General features: G+C 46.5%; 1 protein-coding gene across 1 annotated transcript in view; it reads left to right on the top strand.

Moving 5' to 3' along the window:
- Positions 1-16,540, top strand: part of RIDA (reactive intermediate imine deaminase A homolog) — a 959,578-nt gene that overhangs the window by 792,800 nt on the left and 150,238 nt on the right. The window lies entirely within an intron of this gene.

Below are 16,540 nucleotides of genomic sequence, written 5' to 3'. Positions count from 1 at the left end.
GGGGACGCCGCCGCCCCCCGCCCTGCTCGGGGCTCGGCCGGGAGGGACCCGCCCCGCTCCGCGCCCGCCCTACCTGCTCTCTCAGCGGCCGCGGCCCCCCGCAGCCGCGCCTTGCAGCCCCCGGGCCCGGCCCGCCATCGCCGCCGCCCCTGGGGGACGCCAGGGCTCGCCTCGCTGCCGGCGCGGTGCGGTGCGGCGCGGTGCGGTGCGGTGCGGGTGCGGTGCGGGCGCGGTGCGGTGCTGAAGGGACAGCGGCCGCGCGCTGCCCGCTCAGCGGCGGGAGGCGGCGGCACGCGCGCTCGTCATGGCGACGACCCCCGCGGCTGCCGCCCCCGCCCCCGCCGCTCCCACCCTCCCCCCGAGCCCGCCGGGCGGCCGGAGCGGTGGGCGGCTGGGGTGGGGGGGGGGCTGGCGGTGGCAGCGCCCGGCTGAGGAGGGGCGGCCCGCAGCAGCCGGTGTGCCGGCCGTGCCTCCCCTCGCTCGCTCCTGCCCCCGCGCACCGGCGCGGCAAACTCGGGCTTCCTCCCCACGCGCGGTCCTGCCTCCCGCCGGCTCCCACCCGCACAGCTTCCCCAGGGGGGGCGGCAGCCGTGGCTCTGGGCACCCGCGAACCCTCTCCCGAGGGGGCACGCCTCCCACCGCCACTCGCCCCCTGCCCTCTGCCCCCGGCGCTGCCGGCGGGCGCGGCGGGAGCCCCGGCGGGGCCCGGGAAGGGGCCGGGGCAGCGGGTGCTGCCCCCTCCTCCCGCCACACGCGGGTCCCGCCGCGGCCCCCGCTCTGCGCCCCGCGCGGTGTCACTGCGGGGACTGGAGGTGCCAAAGAGGGGGACACTCGCAGCGCAGTTCGTGTGAGCGGAGCGGGGCTGCGCGCTGGGCTGCCCGCCCCCCCCCCCCGCACCTGCTGGGACCCCCGGCCACGACCCTGCCCGGAGAGACGCCCCTCGAGGGGGGCCTGGCCGCCCTGCGCTGCTGCCCCCGGCGGGGCAGTCTGCGTGTCGGCGTGTGGAATAGTGTCTAGTTACATGGATACCGGTGGCAGCGTCTCTGCCCACGCTGGAGGTGGCTGTGAAGAGACCTTCCTCCACCTGCTGAGCTCGGCGTCAGGCCGAGTTTCCCCAGCGAGAAGGCTGGTCCTGGAAGCTGTGGAAGCGCGGGCGGTCCCTGCTGTGCTCCTGACCCACCCGGGCCGGGGGACTGGCTGTGCAGAGCACAGGTGCTCCAAGAGAGGTGCTTTGCCATCGTCTCCTGCCAGCTGCCTCATGACTGCCTCTCACTCATGATCCCAAGCATCCAGAGTCTGGTTCCTGGATAGGGATTGCTGTAAGTACTTTTCAGGATTAGGAGGTGAAGGGAGATGAAGCCTCCTTGCTTGCTTTTCCTAGCCCTGGCAGAGCAGTGAGCATTTCAGCCTTATGCATCACCCTCGGCTTGTTCCTCAAACCCTTGGAGGGGGAGAGAGGTTATACATCCTAACTCCAGCAGCACATGAGCCCCATTTACAAGGAACCCCCCAGTATTAAAGATCAGCTCTGTAAGAGCAACTGAACATAGACATGGAGTGGGGCAACTAAGTCCTGATGCATGAGAGTGGCTGGGTCTCCAAGAGCAGGTTCTGCTTTCCTACTTGAGGTGTTGGGATCACCACATGCCACCAATGCTGGTGTGGCCAGAGCCCCCACACCTCTCGAGACAGTGATGTGCATGAACTCACAGCACCCTAAGTCCCCTGGGGATGGTTCAGAAGATCCACGCTTCAGGGATGCTACAGATGCTGCCCCTGCTCACCTTTTCTTGGGTGCTGCTTGCTCTTGCATTGCTCTCCTGCTGGTGAGTGCCTCCTGCCTCCCTTCCCCCCTCTGGCGTGTCCCTCCCTTGGCAACAGATGCCCTGGGTTGGGCTCTGGGTCCCAGTGTGCTTCACTGCATGTCCAGTGGTATCTCATGGGACATGGAATCCACTGAATTATGCACACCAAGCTGCCCTCCTGGCTGCTACCTCCTGCTTTGCTTGTCCCAGCTCTTCCCCTCCTGGGAAGGGGCACACAGGAGATGGGGACTGTGCATAGCAGGGAGGAGGCTTTACAAATGCAGTGGTGGCCTGCATATTTCCCTGTGACAAAAGGTTGTCCTGCTTCCCAGAGGCGACACAATTGTTAGGGTAGCCTGTGACAACCTCCTCCTCCCAGGGCTCTGCCGGCAAACTAGTCACTGGGGAGCTCTAATTCTACCGGCTTTTAATGCCTGGGGCAAGAGATGGCAGGACAGAGGACTGGGAACCATGCTGGGATTTCTGGGCTGGATGCCCTCTTCCCCCCACCCAGCCCCTTCTCCTTGTTCCCCAGGGCTTGGATAAATCACAAAACTTCTCTGCAGTAATTTCCCACTCACCGTTAGGAGAACAAAAATAACTCCTAAGCCTCGGTGACGTTGCAAGGAACAGTGAGCTGCTGCTGCTGGTGCCTTCCAGTGATGGCTCTGTGTTCTCACCAGCTCTGTGCTGGTGGTATCCGAGGTATCTAGTGGGGGCTTTAAACATAGTGAAACATCTTCAGAAAATTAATTTTTAAATTTTAAAAAATTCTTAAATATATTTTTTTCCCTAATGCTGTTTTGGAAGAAACTAAGTGGAGATTTATTAAGAGGATTTGCAAGCAGTGAGAAGGATTTGCAAGAAAAAGGACTTTAGGCAACCTCATCCTCATTTTTGGAAAAATATTTATCCATCTCTTTGCTTACCTTTACCCTGGAAAAATCACTGGTCACTTTTCTAATCTGTATTTTCTCATGAAAAGTCACAGGGAAGTTTATGCAGATATACTGGAAATAAACAGCAAATATAACTGTGTAAGGATACAACTCCCCCTAGTCTAATATAACTGCTCCTGTAATTAGGGCTAACAGGCTCAGCCAGAACATTTTGCTAACAAGACTAAAATCCTTCCAGCATCCAAGACAATAATCCAAAATTCATCTGAATGTTTCTGCAAGGTGTGCACTCTGCTCAGCAGACACACAAGCAGGTCTGTTTCTGACCAATGTTTTTGCCTTTCCCAGTCATAAGCACATGAAAATTGCTGTGGATGCATCGTCGCTGGTGGAATCCAAGGCAAAAGATCCACTTTGATATGTCAAAAGGATTCAGATATGTCAAGTTTTTTGCACAAAATGAACATGTGATGTGTCAGAGAAAAGCAAATTTTGGTATGCACTAATAATAAATCAAGAAATTATGAAACACTTTGTCTCCAGTGCTCTGTGGATGCTTCTTGTACTGGGGAGGATGAAAGTGCTAAGATGGGGCTGGGTCGGGAAGGGAAGGAAATGAGGAAGAATTGCCCGTTGGATTGGGGAAATAAATGGGTGACATATCACCCTAGGGCAATATTACGAAAGCTCAGCTAACTGGGTTGACTCCAGGAGTGTGTGAGGGACCCAGGGTTTGGTTCACTGATACGCATGCTACCAAGTTATTTAAGGGACATGTGAAGGTGTCAGTGCTGTGCAAAGACATAGGATGTGTACAGGTGCCACCAAGGCTGGTCTGGGTCTGGAACCATACTAACTGCAGCACATTTGACTATGCACTCTGCATTGGGCTTGTGGTGACCTCACCTCAGCCGTGGTGACACGTGAGTTACTGCTGTGCTGGCAACTGACTGGGTGTAGGAAGCTGCTGCTTTAGAAGCCACATCCTTGGACACCATCTCTTGGCTGATCCCTGTTGGCTGTTCCACCACTGCAGCAGCTGTGCTGCCCTACAGTGAGCTTGATGCTGATGAGCCTGTGTGGCAGTCTTCCACAGACATGATGCACTGATACCTTAAATGCATTGTTAGCTTTGGAAAAAGTGCAACTGCTATGACTACTACTGCTTCTACAGCATTGATTAAATATTTAATAGAGTCTAAAGGACTTCAGTCAGTGGTTTTATCAGTACTTCCACCACTTTATCTGTGTGGTGGATAAATTCACTTCGGATTTGATGACCAAACCATCTATTAGGCTGAAGGTGGAACTTTAGCCTGAACTTAATACTGACTGGAAGGTCCCCCTCTGGCCCTGGAGCCAGATTCAAATGCACATTCATGCTGACCATTCCCTTTTGCTCCAGATGAATTGGAAAACCCTGGAATCTTAATTTGTTAGTTTAAGATCAATAGATATGATCTGTTTTTCTTTGCAAAGCCTCACAAGCAGCTGGGAACAAAACTGAGATCCTTTTATGACAGTATTCTTACTGCCACTACTGACTGTGGCCAACTGGTGAATATGTTTAGAATAAATAAAAACAGTTTTGCACATAATGCTCATTTAAATACTGGAAAAGGACATTGCCAGTCTAAAAGAATGAATAATTTTTAAATTGATTTAAGCAGATTGATAAAGGGTATGTCTCTCTCTAGATATTTATCCAAATGATCTGTGTAGAGCCTGAAATTGAGAAAGCCCACGACTGACAGAAAATGTTGCAAAGGAGGGACTCTTCCAAACACGCTTCTCACATCAACTGTGCAGCTACTCTCATGATGTCTGATTGCTGGCAAACATTGGCCAGCGCTTTCTGTCATGGTGCCTTGTCTCTCTCCTGGTTGGTTTGCCAACAATGTCGTGGTTTGAGCCCAACACAACTACAAAGGAACAGCCCCATGGCCACTCACTCAACTCCCCACACACACATGCACTCTGCGATGAGGAGGACAAAGCTCCTGAGTTGAGACAAAGGACAAGGAGGGCTCTTCACCAATTATGGTCCCGGGCAAAACAGAGTCAACTTGGGGAAAAAATAATAATTTCATTTCACACTAATCACACACGCACAGGACACAGACCACACACAGAGCAGGGCTTGCATATGTTACCCCACCCCTCCCTTCTTCCCAGGCCCAAATCCCTTTGTTCCTGGTTTCTCTCCCTCCTTCCCCCCAGCGGCACAGGGGGACAGGGGATGGGGTTTAGAGCCAGTTCACAGGCTGGTGGTTCCTGCTGCTCCTTCCTCCTCAGGAAGAAGGATTCCTTACAGTCCTTCCCTGCTTCCCCATGGGGTCCCTCCCATGGGAGAGAGTCCTCCATGAACCTCTCCTTCATGAGTCCTTCCCACCAGGTCTGGAGCTGCTCCAGCCTGGGCTTCCCACAGAGTCATGGGCTGCTTTGGGAACAAACTCTCCTGGCACCGGGGTTTTCCACAGCTGTGTAATCAGAGTCCACAGGCAGCAAATCCTCTGGCCACAAGATCCAAGTCCAGTGGCCAAGTTCACTCCTCCTGGCGCCTTCAGGGAATGTTCCACCATGTTCCTCCACAAGTGCAGGGGGACAGCTGCCATCTCACCATGGGTTGCAGGGAAACTTCTGCTTGGGCACCTTCTTCCCCTTCTTCCTCACCAACCACCAGCACCCTCTCCCCCTCCAGCACAGCTCTTCTCCCTCAAGTGCTTCTCTGCTCAGGTGTTATGTTGATTCTTTTATATGTTATTCACTGAAGCACATGTATTGTCCTTCTAATGGATCTTTGGCTGGGTTTTGGAGCAAGGGGAGCTTCTCAGCTTCTTACCAGAGCTACTCCTTTGGCCCTTCCACTGCTACCAAAAAACCCACCAAACCAAACCAGAACACTTTCTAACTGGAATCACAGAATCCTATGGGTTGGAAGGGACCTCGAAAGATCATCTAGTCCAACCCCCCTGCCAGAGCAGGATCCCCTAGAGCACATCACACAGGAATGCGTCCAGGCAGGTTTTGAATGTCTCCAGCAAAGGAGACTCCACAGCCTCTCTGGGCAGCTTGTCCCAGTGCTCTGTCACTCTCACAGGAAAGTTTTTTCTGATGTTTATGTGGAACCTCCTACCTTCCAGTTTGCACCCATTGCCCCTTGTCCTATCACTAGACGTCACTGAAAAAAGCCTGGCTCTGTCCTCCGGACACTCTCTCACATATTTATAAACATTAACGAGGTCACCCCTCAGTCTCCTCTTCTCCAAGCTAAAGAGACCCAGCTCCCTCAACCTTTCCTTATAAGGGAGATGTTCCACTCCCTTCATCATCTTTGTGGCTCTGCACTGGACTCTTTCAAGCAGTTCCCTGTCCCTCTTGAACTGAGGGGCCCAGAACTGGACACAATATTCCAGATGCAGCCTCACCAAGGCTGAATAGAGAGGGAGAAGAACCTCCCTTGACCGACTAACCACACCCTTCCTAATGCACCCCAGGATCCCATTGGCCTTCTTGGCTACCAGGGCACATTGCTTGCTCATGGTCACCCTCCTGTCCACCAGGACCCCCAGGTCCCTTTCTCCTACACTGCTCTCCAGCAGGTCAGTTCCCAACCTGTACTGGTACATGGGGTTGTTCTTCCCCAGATGCAAGACTCTACACTTGCCCTTGTTGAATTTCATCAAGTTTCTCCCTGCTCAACTCTCCAGCCTGTCCAGGTCTCACTGAATGGCAGCACAGCCTTCTGGTGTGTCAGCCACTCCTCCCACTTTAGTGTCATCAGCAAACTTGCTGGGGTTTCACTCTGTTCCCTCATCCAGGTCATTGATGAAAATACTGAGCCGCATCAGTCCCAGTACTGACCCCTGAGGGACTCCACTAGTCATAGACCTCCAGCTAGATTGACCACAACTCTGACTTCTTCCTTTCAACCAGTTCACAATCCATCTCACTACCTGATCATCAAGACCACACTTCCTCAGTTTATCCACGAGGATGCTGTGGGAGACAGTGTCAAGTGCTTTACTGAAATTAAGATAAACCACATCTACTGCCCTACCATCATCTATCCACCTAGTCACTTCCTCATAGAAGGCTATAAGTTTGGACAAACATGACCTCCCTTTGGTAAAACCATGTTGACTGCTCTTAATGACCCCCTCAGCCTTGATACGCCTAGAGATAGTGCCAAGAACAAGTTGTTCCATCACCTTTCCAGGGATGGAGGTGAGGCTGACCAGTCTATAGTTACCCGTGTCCTCCTTCTTGCACTTTTTGTAGACTGGAGTGACATTTGCCATCCCCCAGTCCTCAGGCACCTCTCGTGTTGCCCACGATTTACCAAAGATGATGGAGAGTGGCCTAGCAACGACCTCCACCAGCTCCCTCAGCACCCACGGGTGTATTCCATCCGGACCCATCGATTTATGGATGTCCAGATTGCTCAACTGATCCCTAACCCAATCCTCATCTACCAAGGCAATCTCCTCCTTTATCCTGACTTCCTCTGGGACTTTCTGGAGCTCCAGGGACCTGGGACCCCTGGGGAGAGTCTGCAGCAGTAAAGGCAGAGGCACAGAAGGCATTCAGCACCTCTGCCTTCTTTATATCCTCTGTCACCAGGGCACCCACCTCATTCAGCAGTGGGCCTGTATTGCCTCTTGTGTTAGTTCTATCTGCAATGTATTTGAAGAAGCCCTTTCTTTTGTCTTTGACCTCACTTGCAAGGCTTAAAGGGAGGAAGTTTAAAGTGAGCTGAGATGGGCCCTACTGCTTGATATTTCCAATGTTTTAGAAAGAGCTGTGTCAAACTCTCCATAACCACAGGCAGAAAAGAAGTGCCAGTTGTTTAGGAATCTTCTCGTCCCACAAGTCTTACTGACATGCTGGCTTTGTTTTAGGAGACAAAGGCTGTGCACAAGCTCTTGCAGCACTTGCAGTATAAAACTTGGGAGAGGAGCAAATAAAATGCTTTACTAAGCTAGAGGTTTACAAGGCAGGGATATCTGAAAACAGACCTCCACTGTGATGGAGTCGAACTTCGCTGGAGCACAGAAAGGCTATCTGGCAGCTAAAGAAACTTACCCATGTGCAGAACATGAACTGAACGTTTCATTTTGGCTGACAGCACCTCAGAGTGACAAATACTGTTTATGATTGCATGAGCAATAAAGTTTTGGTGTGATGACTCTGCAGTAATATGCCTTTTGTTGAGAGTTGACCTGCTTAGTCACTGTAGTGCCTGCTCCACCTGATTCTTGATGATGAGGAATACACAATATCTGCTTTTGCAAGCCGTGTGAGAACCATTGTCTTCCTTAATTACATCACTATATCCCAGAATGATGGAGTGCAAGGCAAAAAGGCATAATTAACTAATCGTGGCTTTCATTTAGTATAGATTGTAACATTTCAAACTTCTGTCCCCTACTGAAAACTTGACAGACCCACCTGACATATTAGAGGAGCCTGCAATCAGCATATTTACATGAGCATGTTATCTGGGGTTGGGATTGTGCTTTTGAAGTGACCCTCCTGGTCAGCTCCACCACCTTGATTTCATTTACATAGAGTCTGAGAACTATATTCCTTTTGGGTAAAAACAACCCCAAAGCTGAGCTGCAGGAGTAAGCATTGCCAGTAGCAATAAGCACTAGGAAAGAAGGATTTTCAAGACTGCAGTTCTGGATGTAAAATGATGACCTAAAAGTTCAGTTATCACTTTCCCAGTGGCACTGGGGCAGTCAGCAGCGGGCATGAGCTCTTTGATAGTTGCCTGAAAGAAGACGAGGAGAAAAAAGATCTTCCTTGGATCCAGATTATAGCTATTAGTTTTAAATTGTGACTAAAAAGCTTAATCCAGTGCTGTCAGTCAGCTGACTTGGAGCATTTGAAGGCTATTTCACTTGCATTTGGAACTTACTCATGTTTTTTCCCTTACACTTTTCATGCTAGAAAACAAAGCCCTGGGAAAACCAGCTTAGCTTCCCTGGGCAGATCCCCAGATTTGATACATTCTGAGCTGATTTGCTCTCACTGAGAATATTGCTTATGCTTAGATGGTGTAGGATATTTTATCCCCATATTTTTTTTCACTGTACTTTTAAAGAAGATGGGGAAAATGCTCCTTGCTTTAAGCAATTGAGAAAAAGCTCACCCAAAGCTAATTTGGGCCCTTTATTCTAAAAACAATAATTTAGATAATTCCTTGTTTCCATAGATATGTATATATCGGTGACACAGGAATTTCTATCTTAAATAAAGAAAACAAGTTGAGCACAAGCAGGAAGAGCAGTGCCTACTTGGAAACACTACTCAAAAAACTTGAATATGAGAAACCCCCTCCTAATTTACTCATTCAGTCTTGGGGATTTTGACTCTAAAACCAGCATGCAGAAGGGCAGGAGAAAGCTCTCCAGCTAGCTGATCCAGGCTGCTTTGACTTCCAGAAGGAGCAAAAGGCCATGCAATACTTTACACAGGTTGGTGGGCTTCAAATCAGTGTTGTTCAGTGTTGTGATGATGGGCTAGCTGCAGTGTTGCCCCCACTGTGTTGCCATCTCCTTTCTTACCATTTCCAGACCTTTTGTGGGGATTTTACAGTTAAGAGACCCTTAGCTAATACTCTTTTTCAAATAAATAGTAACAACATTGAAATTGTGCTGGTAACTGCCAGAAGACACTGCTTCTGCTGCTGAACACAATTTCTTAATGCAGCAACTCACCTTCCCAACTCTGTGAGTTTCAGATGAGTGTTCAGTTCTTCTCATCCCAATAGTCACAGGACACAGCATATACACTGCCATGGGACCTGCCCAACTGCCCTTCACACCCTGTCTGCACAGACCCCAGCAGCACAACCTCTGCTCTCAGTGGCCTCAGGTGCAACCTAAAAGAGCTCTGCAAAAGGGTCCAGCCATGCAGCCTGCCCCTGCTTTTTGTTGCCCAGCCCCATCACTAGGGATATTGGCAAGGATGAACTGACCCTTTCACAGCCAGCATTCACACAGCATGAGGCTACTCTGCAGTGGGCCAGGTAGAGCTTGGAATCATAAAGCTCTTTATTTAACCTTAAAAAAAAATTTTAAAAATAGGGCAGCAAAAGAGAATATAACACTTTATCTCTCCAAATATATTTATTTTACAACTTAAAATCTTATTGCCCAGCTAGATCAATTAAGGAGATAAAACAAATAGGCAGAGGAAATGGAAGGCAAGCATAACAGCTATGTTCCCTGCACCTGCCAAAGATGTTTCTGCAGGGAGAGAGCAGAAGATGCACTATCTGCTTTCCATGCCCAAGTTGCCACTGTCATCCCTCACTGGCTGCCCAAACCGTTTGATAATGCAGTATCTGGTGTCTGAAGCAGCATTCTTGCTTGAGAGAAATCTCTACTGGATATTTGGCTGAGGTTGTAGACCTCTGAGTGGACAGATTTTAGGGAACTAACAGAAGTGTTAAGACCCATCTCTGACCATCAGGGCTCCAGCCCTTTCTGCATCCCAGTAGTTCTGCAGCTTAGCACAGATTCAGAAGCTACTGGTTCCTGCCTCCTAAACATAGGTTTCAGCTTCTTAAATATTAAATGTTTTTTTTTTTTAATCATCAGATCATTTATTTTATCTTCATATTGCTTGTGAATGTTTTAGCTGTTGTATCAGGGCTTTCAGTGTTCACAGTTCTTCGGTCTCCACTTTATTTGCACCAGTTACTCCACCAAGACAAGAGCAAAGCTTGCCTCTGAAGTCAGCCCAAATGTGAAGAAGATTCAGGGTCCTGGTACCTAAAGAAATAACAGCATGGGCCTGAAAAGGAAAGGTCCCAAACTGGCAGCACAGGTACATTCTCACTGCTCAACCAAAAGGAGTGGAAGTCACATCACATCTAGCCTGATTCCTGAAGTTTCCCAAGACAGATGCTGTGAATACTCTTTCCCAGTTTGCATTTTTGCATAATTGCAGCACCAATGCACTTTTCAGTCATTCACTGTACCTTTGCAGTGGTAGTACCTTTCCTGAAATGCATCTCAAAGGCAATTTGGGCTGAAATTCATGATAAAGGTGAGACTTGCCTACTTGAGGGTCTGACCAAGAGCATAGACATTCTTATACACCTCCAAATATATTGTGGTTTTTAAGAGATCCCTCACTGGTGGATGAGAGTATTTCCTTTGGATTTAATTCACTTTCATATTTCTAGTTCATATTTAAACCAAGAACAAGAGAATTAAAAAAGAAAAAGGATCACTAAATAAGATTCTAATTAATGTTTCCCACTGCTGTCGTGGAACAAAGGGGTTTAAAGTCTCTGAAATTTATCAGGACATCTGTGCTCAGTTTCTATACACAAGGCAGAAAGTCCAAAACATCATGGGAGACCTTAGTCTGAAGGGATGCCAGTCCAGTTCCATGCTCTAAAGAGTTTCATATGGTTCAGATCAGTTTCTGAAAAAAAGCCTCTGAACCGTTTTATCCTTAGCTAGCATGATTTTAAACTCAATTTTTTTACCTCAATTCAACAAAGTACTTAGCAATCCACATAATTATAACCACCTCTGGTTTTCAGAATCATGTTTTTCTTTGCTCTCCTGGAGTTTGTTATTCCTGTGGTGAAGAGTAAGAGAAAATAATAAAGTAATTTTTTTTTTCAAGAGCATGTACTATGGAATTATGAGAATACAACAGTAGTTTAAAGTTCACCATTCAGCTCACTGACTGATTCATTCAGTGTAAAGTCCAGTGAAGGTCAGCATGTTGTGAGCACAGGAAAAACTGAATTCCATTTTGTTTGTTTTTCTTTCCAAACTGCTGCTTTGTGGAGCAATTCCGAACTTCCCTGCAGTTGGAATATTGCACTAACCAGCGGCTGAACAAAGACGTCACGGAATCTAGGTCAGGTCTAATTTGCGAAGCTCACAGAGTTAGTCACTATGGCAGCTTTCTGAAAGGTACAGATGGAGAATCCATGAGCTGTGGGAACAGAATTACAAGGCTTCTTCTCACCATCAGTTTTAATGCAATTTGGTTTATTTCCTTTTCTAGGAGTTCCTTTTTCTCAGAGTTCCAAGTAAAAGAGAGATTAAATGTGACAGCCACATCTGTTTTAGGAAATTCCTGTGGAGATATCAGATTGGTAGCTGGCTCAAGCAATGTTAAAAGTGAATGCTTCTGGTCTGAGCAGGTGGTCTATGAACCTTATGAAAAATCTGTAGCCTTTTATAGTAGCTTTCATCTCAGGATCTCAAAGTGCTCTATAAATATCAGTTGATCAAGCCACACAGCATCCCTGTGAGGTGATCACTTTGTAATTGAAGGGAATGGGTTTTATTGCTTACAAGTTTGCTGCTGGCTGTGAAATCCTATTTGTGACTCACACAATCTGCCACAAGCAGAGCAGATGTATTACTGCTGTGTCTGGAAATAAGAGCTGCTTGAGATGCAGCGGTGCATGTGCCACTGCTACATGGGTTCTTCCTTGCCTCTGATCGGATCCACCGCCCCTTGTTCTCCCTTTCTCATTTTCCAGTGCCCTCCACCAAGTGCACACACTAGCCATGCTTTCTTTTGGATGTCCACCTTGTGCCATGCTTTCCAGAAAGAGCCTGACATAGATGTGTGCTTTGCAGATTGTTTCTCTGTCATTCCTTGGACAAAATGTGTGCTACCATGTACTAGAGCCAGACTTTCCCCAGGTCTAGCAGTGGGGAAAACAGCAGAGTGACTCTGCTCTCCATTCTCAGTATTTTTGGGGTTAATTTAAAGGGTTAACTTAGCATCACAGAGACCACATCAATAGACAGAGAATGTCTGACAGAGCAATGTCCTGCAGCCAGCAGGGGAGGCTGCCTTGTAAAGCAGTCCCGTCTGCCCTACAGATGGGCTGGAGCACCAGGTTCACCAGGGACATGTTGGTTTCAGTATTACTTTTGTATTTCACAAGAAACTATGAACAGGCTTATTTCAGAGCTGAGTCATAACATGATAAATATTATTTGTGTGTGTTCATCTATGTATGTCTGTGTATACACTACTTACATGGTAAACACCAACACTTCTTAGCCTTTAGGACAGGAATTTTGTACAAAATTAATCTTTTATGATTTTCTTTGATTGTTTCCAAAGCTGTAGAGCCTATTTAAGTTGAGCACACTTCAATTTGCACTGAATGTTCTTAAAAGTCAGCTATAACTCTAATTGTAACCTTTTGGGACACAGCAGTTCAGGCCTTCCAAAGATTGTATCACTTCCTTCAGTAAAAAATGGTTTGAGGGGCATGGGGGAAAATCAGTATTTCCAGATGAAAAAACAGCCAGTTGCTTGCATAAAGACAGGAGGTTTTGCTGCCTGTGTAACAACACTCAGGCTATAATTACCAGCTTTTGGCAGTATTGACCTGCAATCCACAATGATGCCTGATAAATCCTGATTTGTTGTTTTAAGCATTCTGTGAAATATGATTGTCATCCAAGGATGAAAGGAGAGTCCCCACCAGTGTCAGCCTGGAACTTGTCTTAGTATAACAAGGGTAATAATACCAACACTATGCCCAGCCAATGTTTACAGCACAAAAGAATCTTTAAAAGCAAAAGTATCTGATGTTTTTATGATACCACACCAGAGAAGAACTTAATATCAGATATACAAATGGTTATAATTTTTTAATTCATTATTTTATAATTTAATTTTTTAATTAATCCTTTGTAAAGTAATTTACCTTCCCATCTCCATAGCAGTCAGCACATCTGAATCTCTACTCCAGTTGTGACCTCTGGATATTGCCACAATATAAATGTTAAACATTATTGATAAAATATGGGAAGGTTATTTCTTCCTTTGATTTGTGGTTTGAAGAAGGATTTTCATTGAGATATGTTGTTCCTAATCTACATATTAATACAATGACCAGTGTGTGAAGAGGGTGTCACTTGATTAAAACAGCTGAGAGTTCTTTCCAAAGGCTGAACCAAAGTGACTGAATTTCAGCTATATCACAACATGCTATAGATTTCTTCACAAACAGTATATGGAATAATCAGATGGAAGGGAGAACAACCTAAGAGAACAGGGAATGTTATTGGAGGAGAGGAAGCAATCACAAAGTTCACTACTGTAAAAGTTTGTTCAGTACCCCAAAGAAGGGAACAAGGAGAGAAGTTTCTTGGAGATTAAAGTGTGTAATAGCAGGCAAACCTTTGTACACTCAGAGCATCCAGTTCTTAACACAGCAAACAGTAACCTAGAAACATATGTGGTGAGCAATAACACCCATAAATCTTAAGAGATTATGTGTTCCTAATGTGAGACTTCAGACTGATATATTTTGTTAAGTTCCAAACTTCAGCATGATTCAATCAAGTTTTGCTTAATCTGAATTTATTTACTCTTTGTGATGATGATTCATTGAACATGTCTGTGGTCCAGTCTTTTGAACTAATTTATCAGGCATTTTGATGGACTGGTGATTTGTCTTCTCTGACCATTTTATGGTTTATTTATTTATATCATCTGGATTGTGTAGAACAAGGACTGCAGTTCTGCTAAGAATTAAACAATTCTCGGTGATGCCTTTAGTAACAGGAAACATTCTGTAGATAGGTATTCTTGCTGTAGTGTAGCCAAACAACTAAGCCAGGAAAACTTTCTTACCTACAGAGCCAATTCCCCTTACTAAATTCCTGTGTTAACCTGGGTGGATTTGTACTGGAGACACAACCTGGCAAGGATGGAGGGACAACTGTGGTGAGGTTTCTCTGTGCAGGACACATGGCTTTCCTGGAGCCTGGCCCAAGAGTACAGGTCGGCCCAAGAATAAATAAGGCATAAGAGGGTTTGCTTATATAGGCAAATTAGCATGGAAGTTCTGTGCAGAGAGGAATTCTCACACTGGCTGTGCTCTGGCTCTTAAGGATAATAACGGTATGAGACAGGCCAGGCTGGACTTCAGCATAAGTTGGCAACTTACATACATTCCTAGAACTGTACTAGAATTGCCTTTCTCATCTGAAATCTGTGTCACTATGACCACAGTGCTGTGGCTACTTGCTAAAGCTGACTTGAGAACAGCTACAAGCAGCTGGTACACCTACCTTCAGTGTAGGTATGTTGCTTTGGCCTGCTCTTTTTCAAGGTAATATATCTTGCCTGGTGATTTTCAGAAAGACTTCCAACTCTCTTATCTGTGAAGGAATTAGAGAATAAACATGTGGAAAAGGCAAATTATTTCCCAGAGTAGAAGGTGCTGATTTTCTGTACACATGGGTGCAAAATAAGAATCCGCTCTTTTCCAAAGAGGTGCAGTCTGCTAAGTCTGGTCTCCCCAGTGCAAGAGATATGGACATAAGTAAAGCAAGTTCAGTGAAGTGCCTTTGAGATGTTCAAGAGACTGGAGCATTGGACATGGGAGGAAAGGTGATGAGAACCGTGACTGTTCAGCCTGGAGAAGAGAAGGATCCAGAGGATCTCAGTAACATGTATAAAAAACTGGATTAGGTGAAGCGGTAAGAAGATGGATCCAGGCTCTTCTTGGTGGTGCCCAGCAGCAGGACTAGAGGCAGTGGGCACAAACTGAAGCACAGGAAATTCCACTAAAACATAAGAAAATACTTCCTCAACACAAGGATGATTGATCACTGGCACAGGCTGCCCAGAGTGGTTATGGCATTTCAGTCCTTGGAAATACTCAAAACTTGACTGGACACAGTTATGGGTGACCACCTGTAACTGAACCTGGTTTGGGTGGGGGGTTGACTAGAGGCACCCCAAAAGGTGCCTGCCAGGCTCAGCCAGTTTACCATTCCATCAGGTTAAATTAAAGAGTATCAAGTATTTGTTAGTGCAGATCTTCCTGACAATAGTGGTGAGCAGAGCATTTCAGTATATAAAGTAGAAGTTAACTCTCTTGACTCTTGAGCACATGATGTTCTTTTTGTGAGCAGCTGAACAGTGGATATAGATGAGAGATCAAACACCATTAATGAAGCAACAGTACTAGAACATGTAGTAGTAAAAGTGTGCACAGGTATGTAGCATGAAAATCAGTTGAGGGTGTAAGAAGAAGTTAAGGGTGTGATTCAAATGCCAGTTAGTTGTGCTTTATTTGCTACCATTCAAGGACTGGTTCTCCTGCCCTACTACAGTGCCATCAGATTTTGATCCTTTTGCTTATTGTTGCTGTTTCATGGGCTACATCAGCCCTGAACTTGGCTCAAAGCATCCCTTAGGAGTTACCTTATTTAGGAATTTTGTCTAGTCATTGGGAACAAAGAAAGTGTAAAAATCTGATGTTACATAAATTTATGCCTTAAGTCACTGGAGTTTTAAGTAGCAATGATCAGGCAAAAAGGTGTCCTTTTTCCCTCTGGTACTTTCTTCTGGTTTGCCAGTGTAGTGACTTGCTTTGTAGGTTAGCTAGCCCTGAATAGAAAAACAATTGGTTCGGATCTGAGGACAGAGAAATGCACTTGAGTCAGCCCAACATTTTGGCATGTTTAAACACCTCCTTTCAGCTTGTCTTTCTTCACACAGCTTCTGAGTGATGTTAATAATAATATCATTTATTTTGGATGACTGATTCTATGATTCTTGTTTCTACATCCCAAATGCTGTATTTCCAGCCTTGGCTTCTTTTCTTCTGCAGGGAAATGTCTTAGAGTTCTTCAGTTATTCTAGATACTTAGAGCTGGAAGACCAAGACCCATTTGTATATAAATCTAAAGTTATTAAACAACCAGAGTAATTATTTTATTAGTGCCTCTATATTGACTTTGATTGAGGTAAAAGATTTACATTGCCAAGAAGAATAAATTAATTTGGCCTTCATGTATAGACATATGTATT

The sequence above is a fragment of the Apus apus genome, chromosome 2 (assembly GCF_020740795.1).
Source record: "Apus apus isolate bApuApu2 chromosome 2, bApuApu2.pri.cur, whole genome shotgun sequence".
NCBI lineage: Eukaryota > Metazoa > Chordata > Aves > Apodiformes > Apodidae > Apus > Apus apus.
The sequence above is the reverse complement of the archived record's forward strand: the minus strand, read 5'-3'. Positions and strand labels throughout refer to the sequence as shown.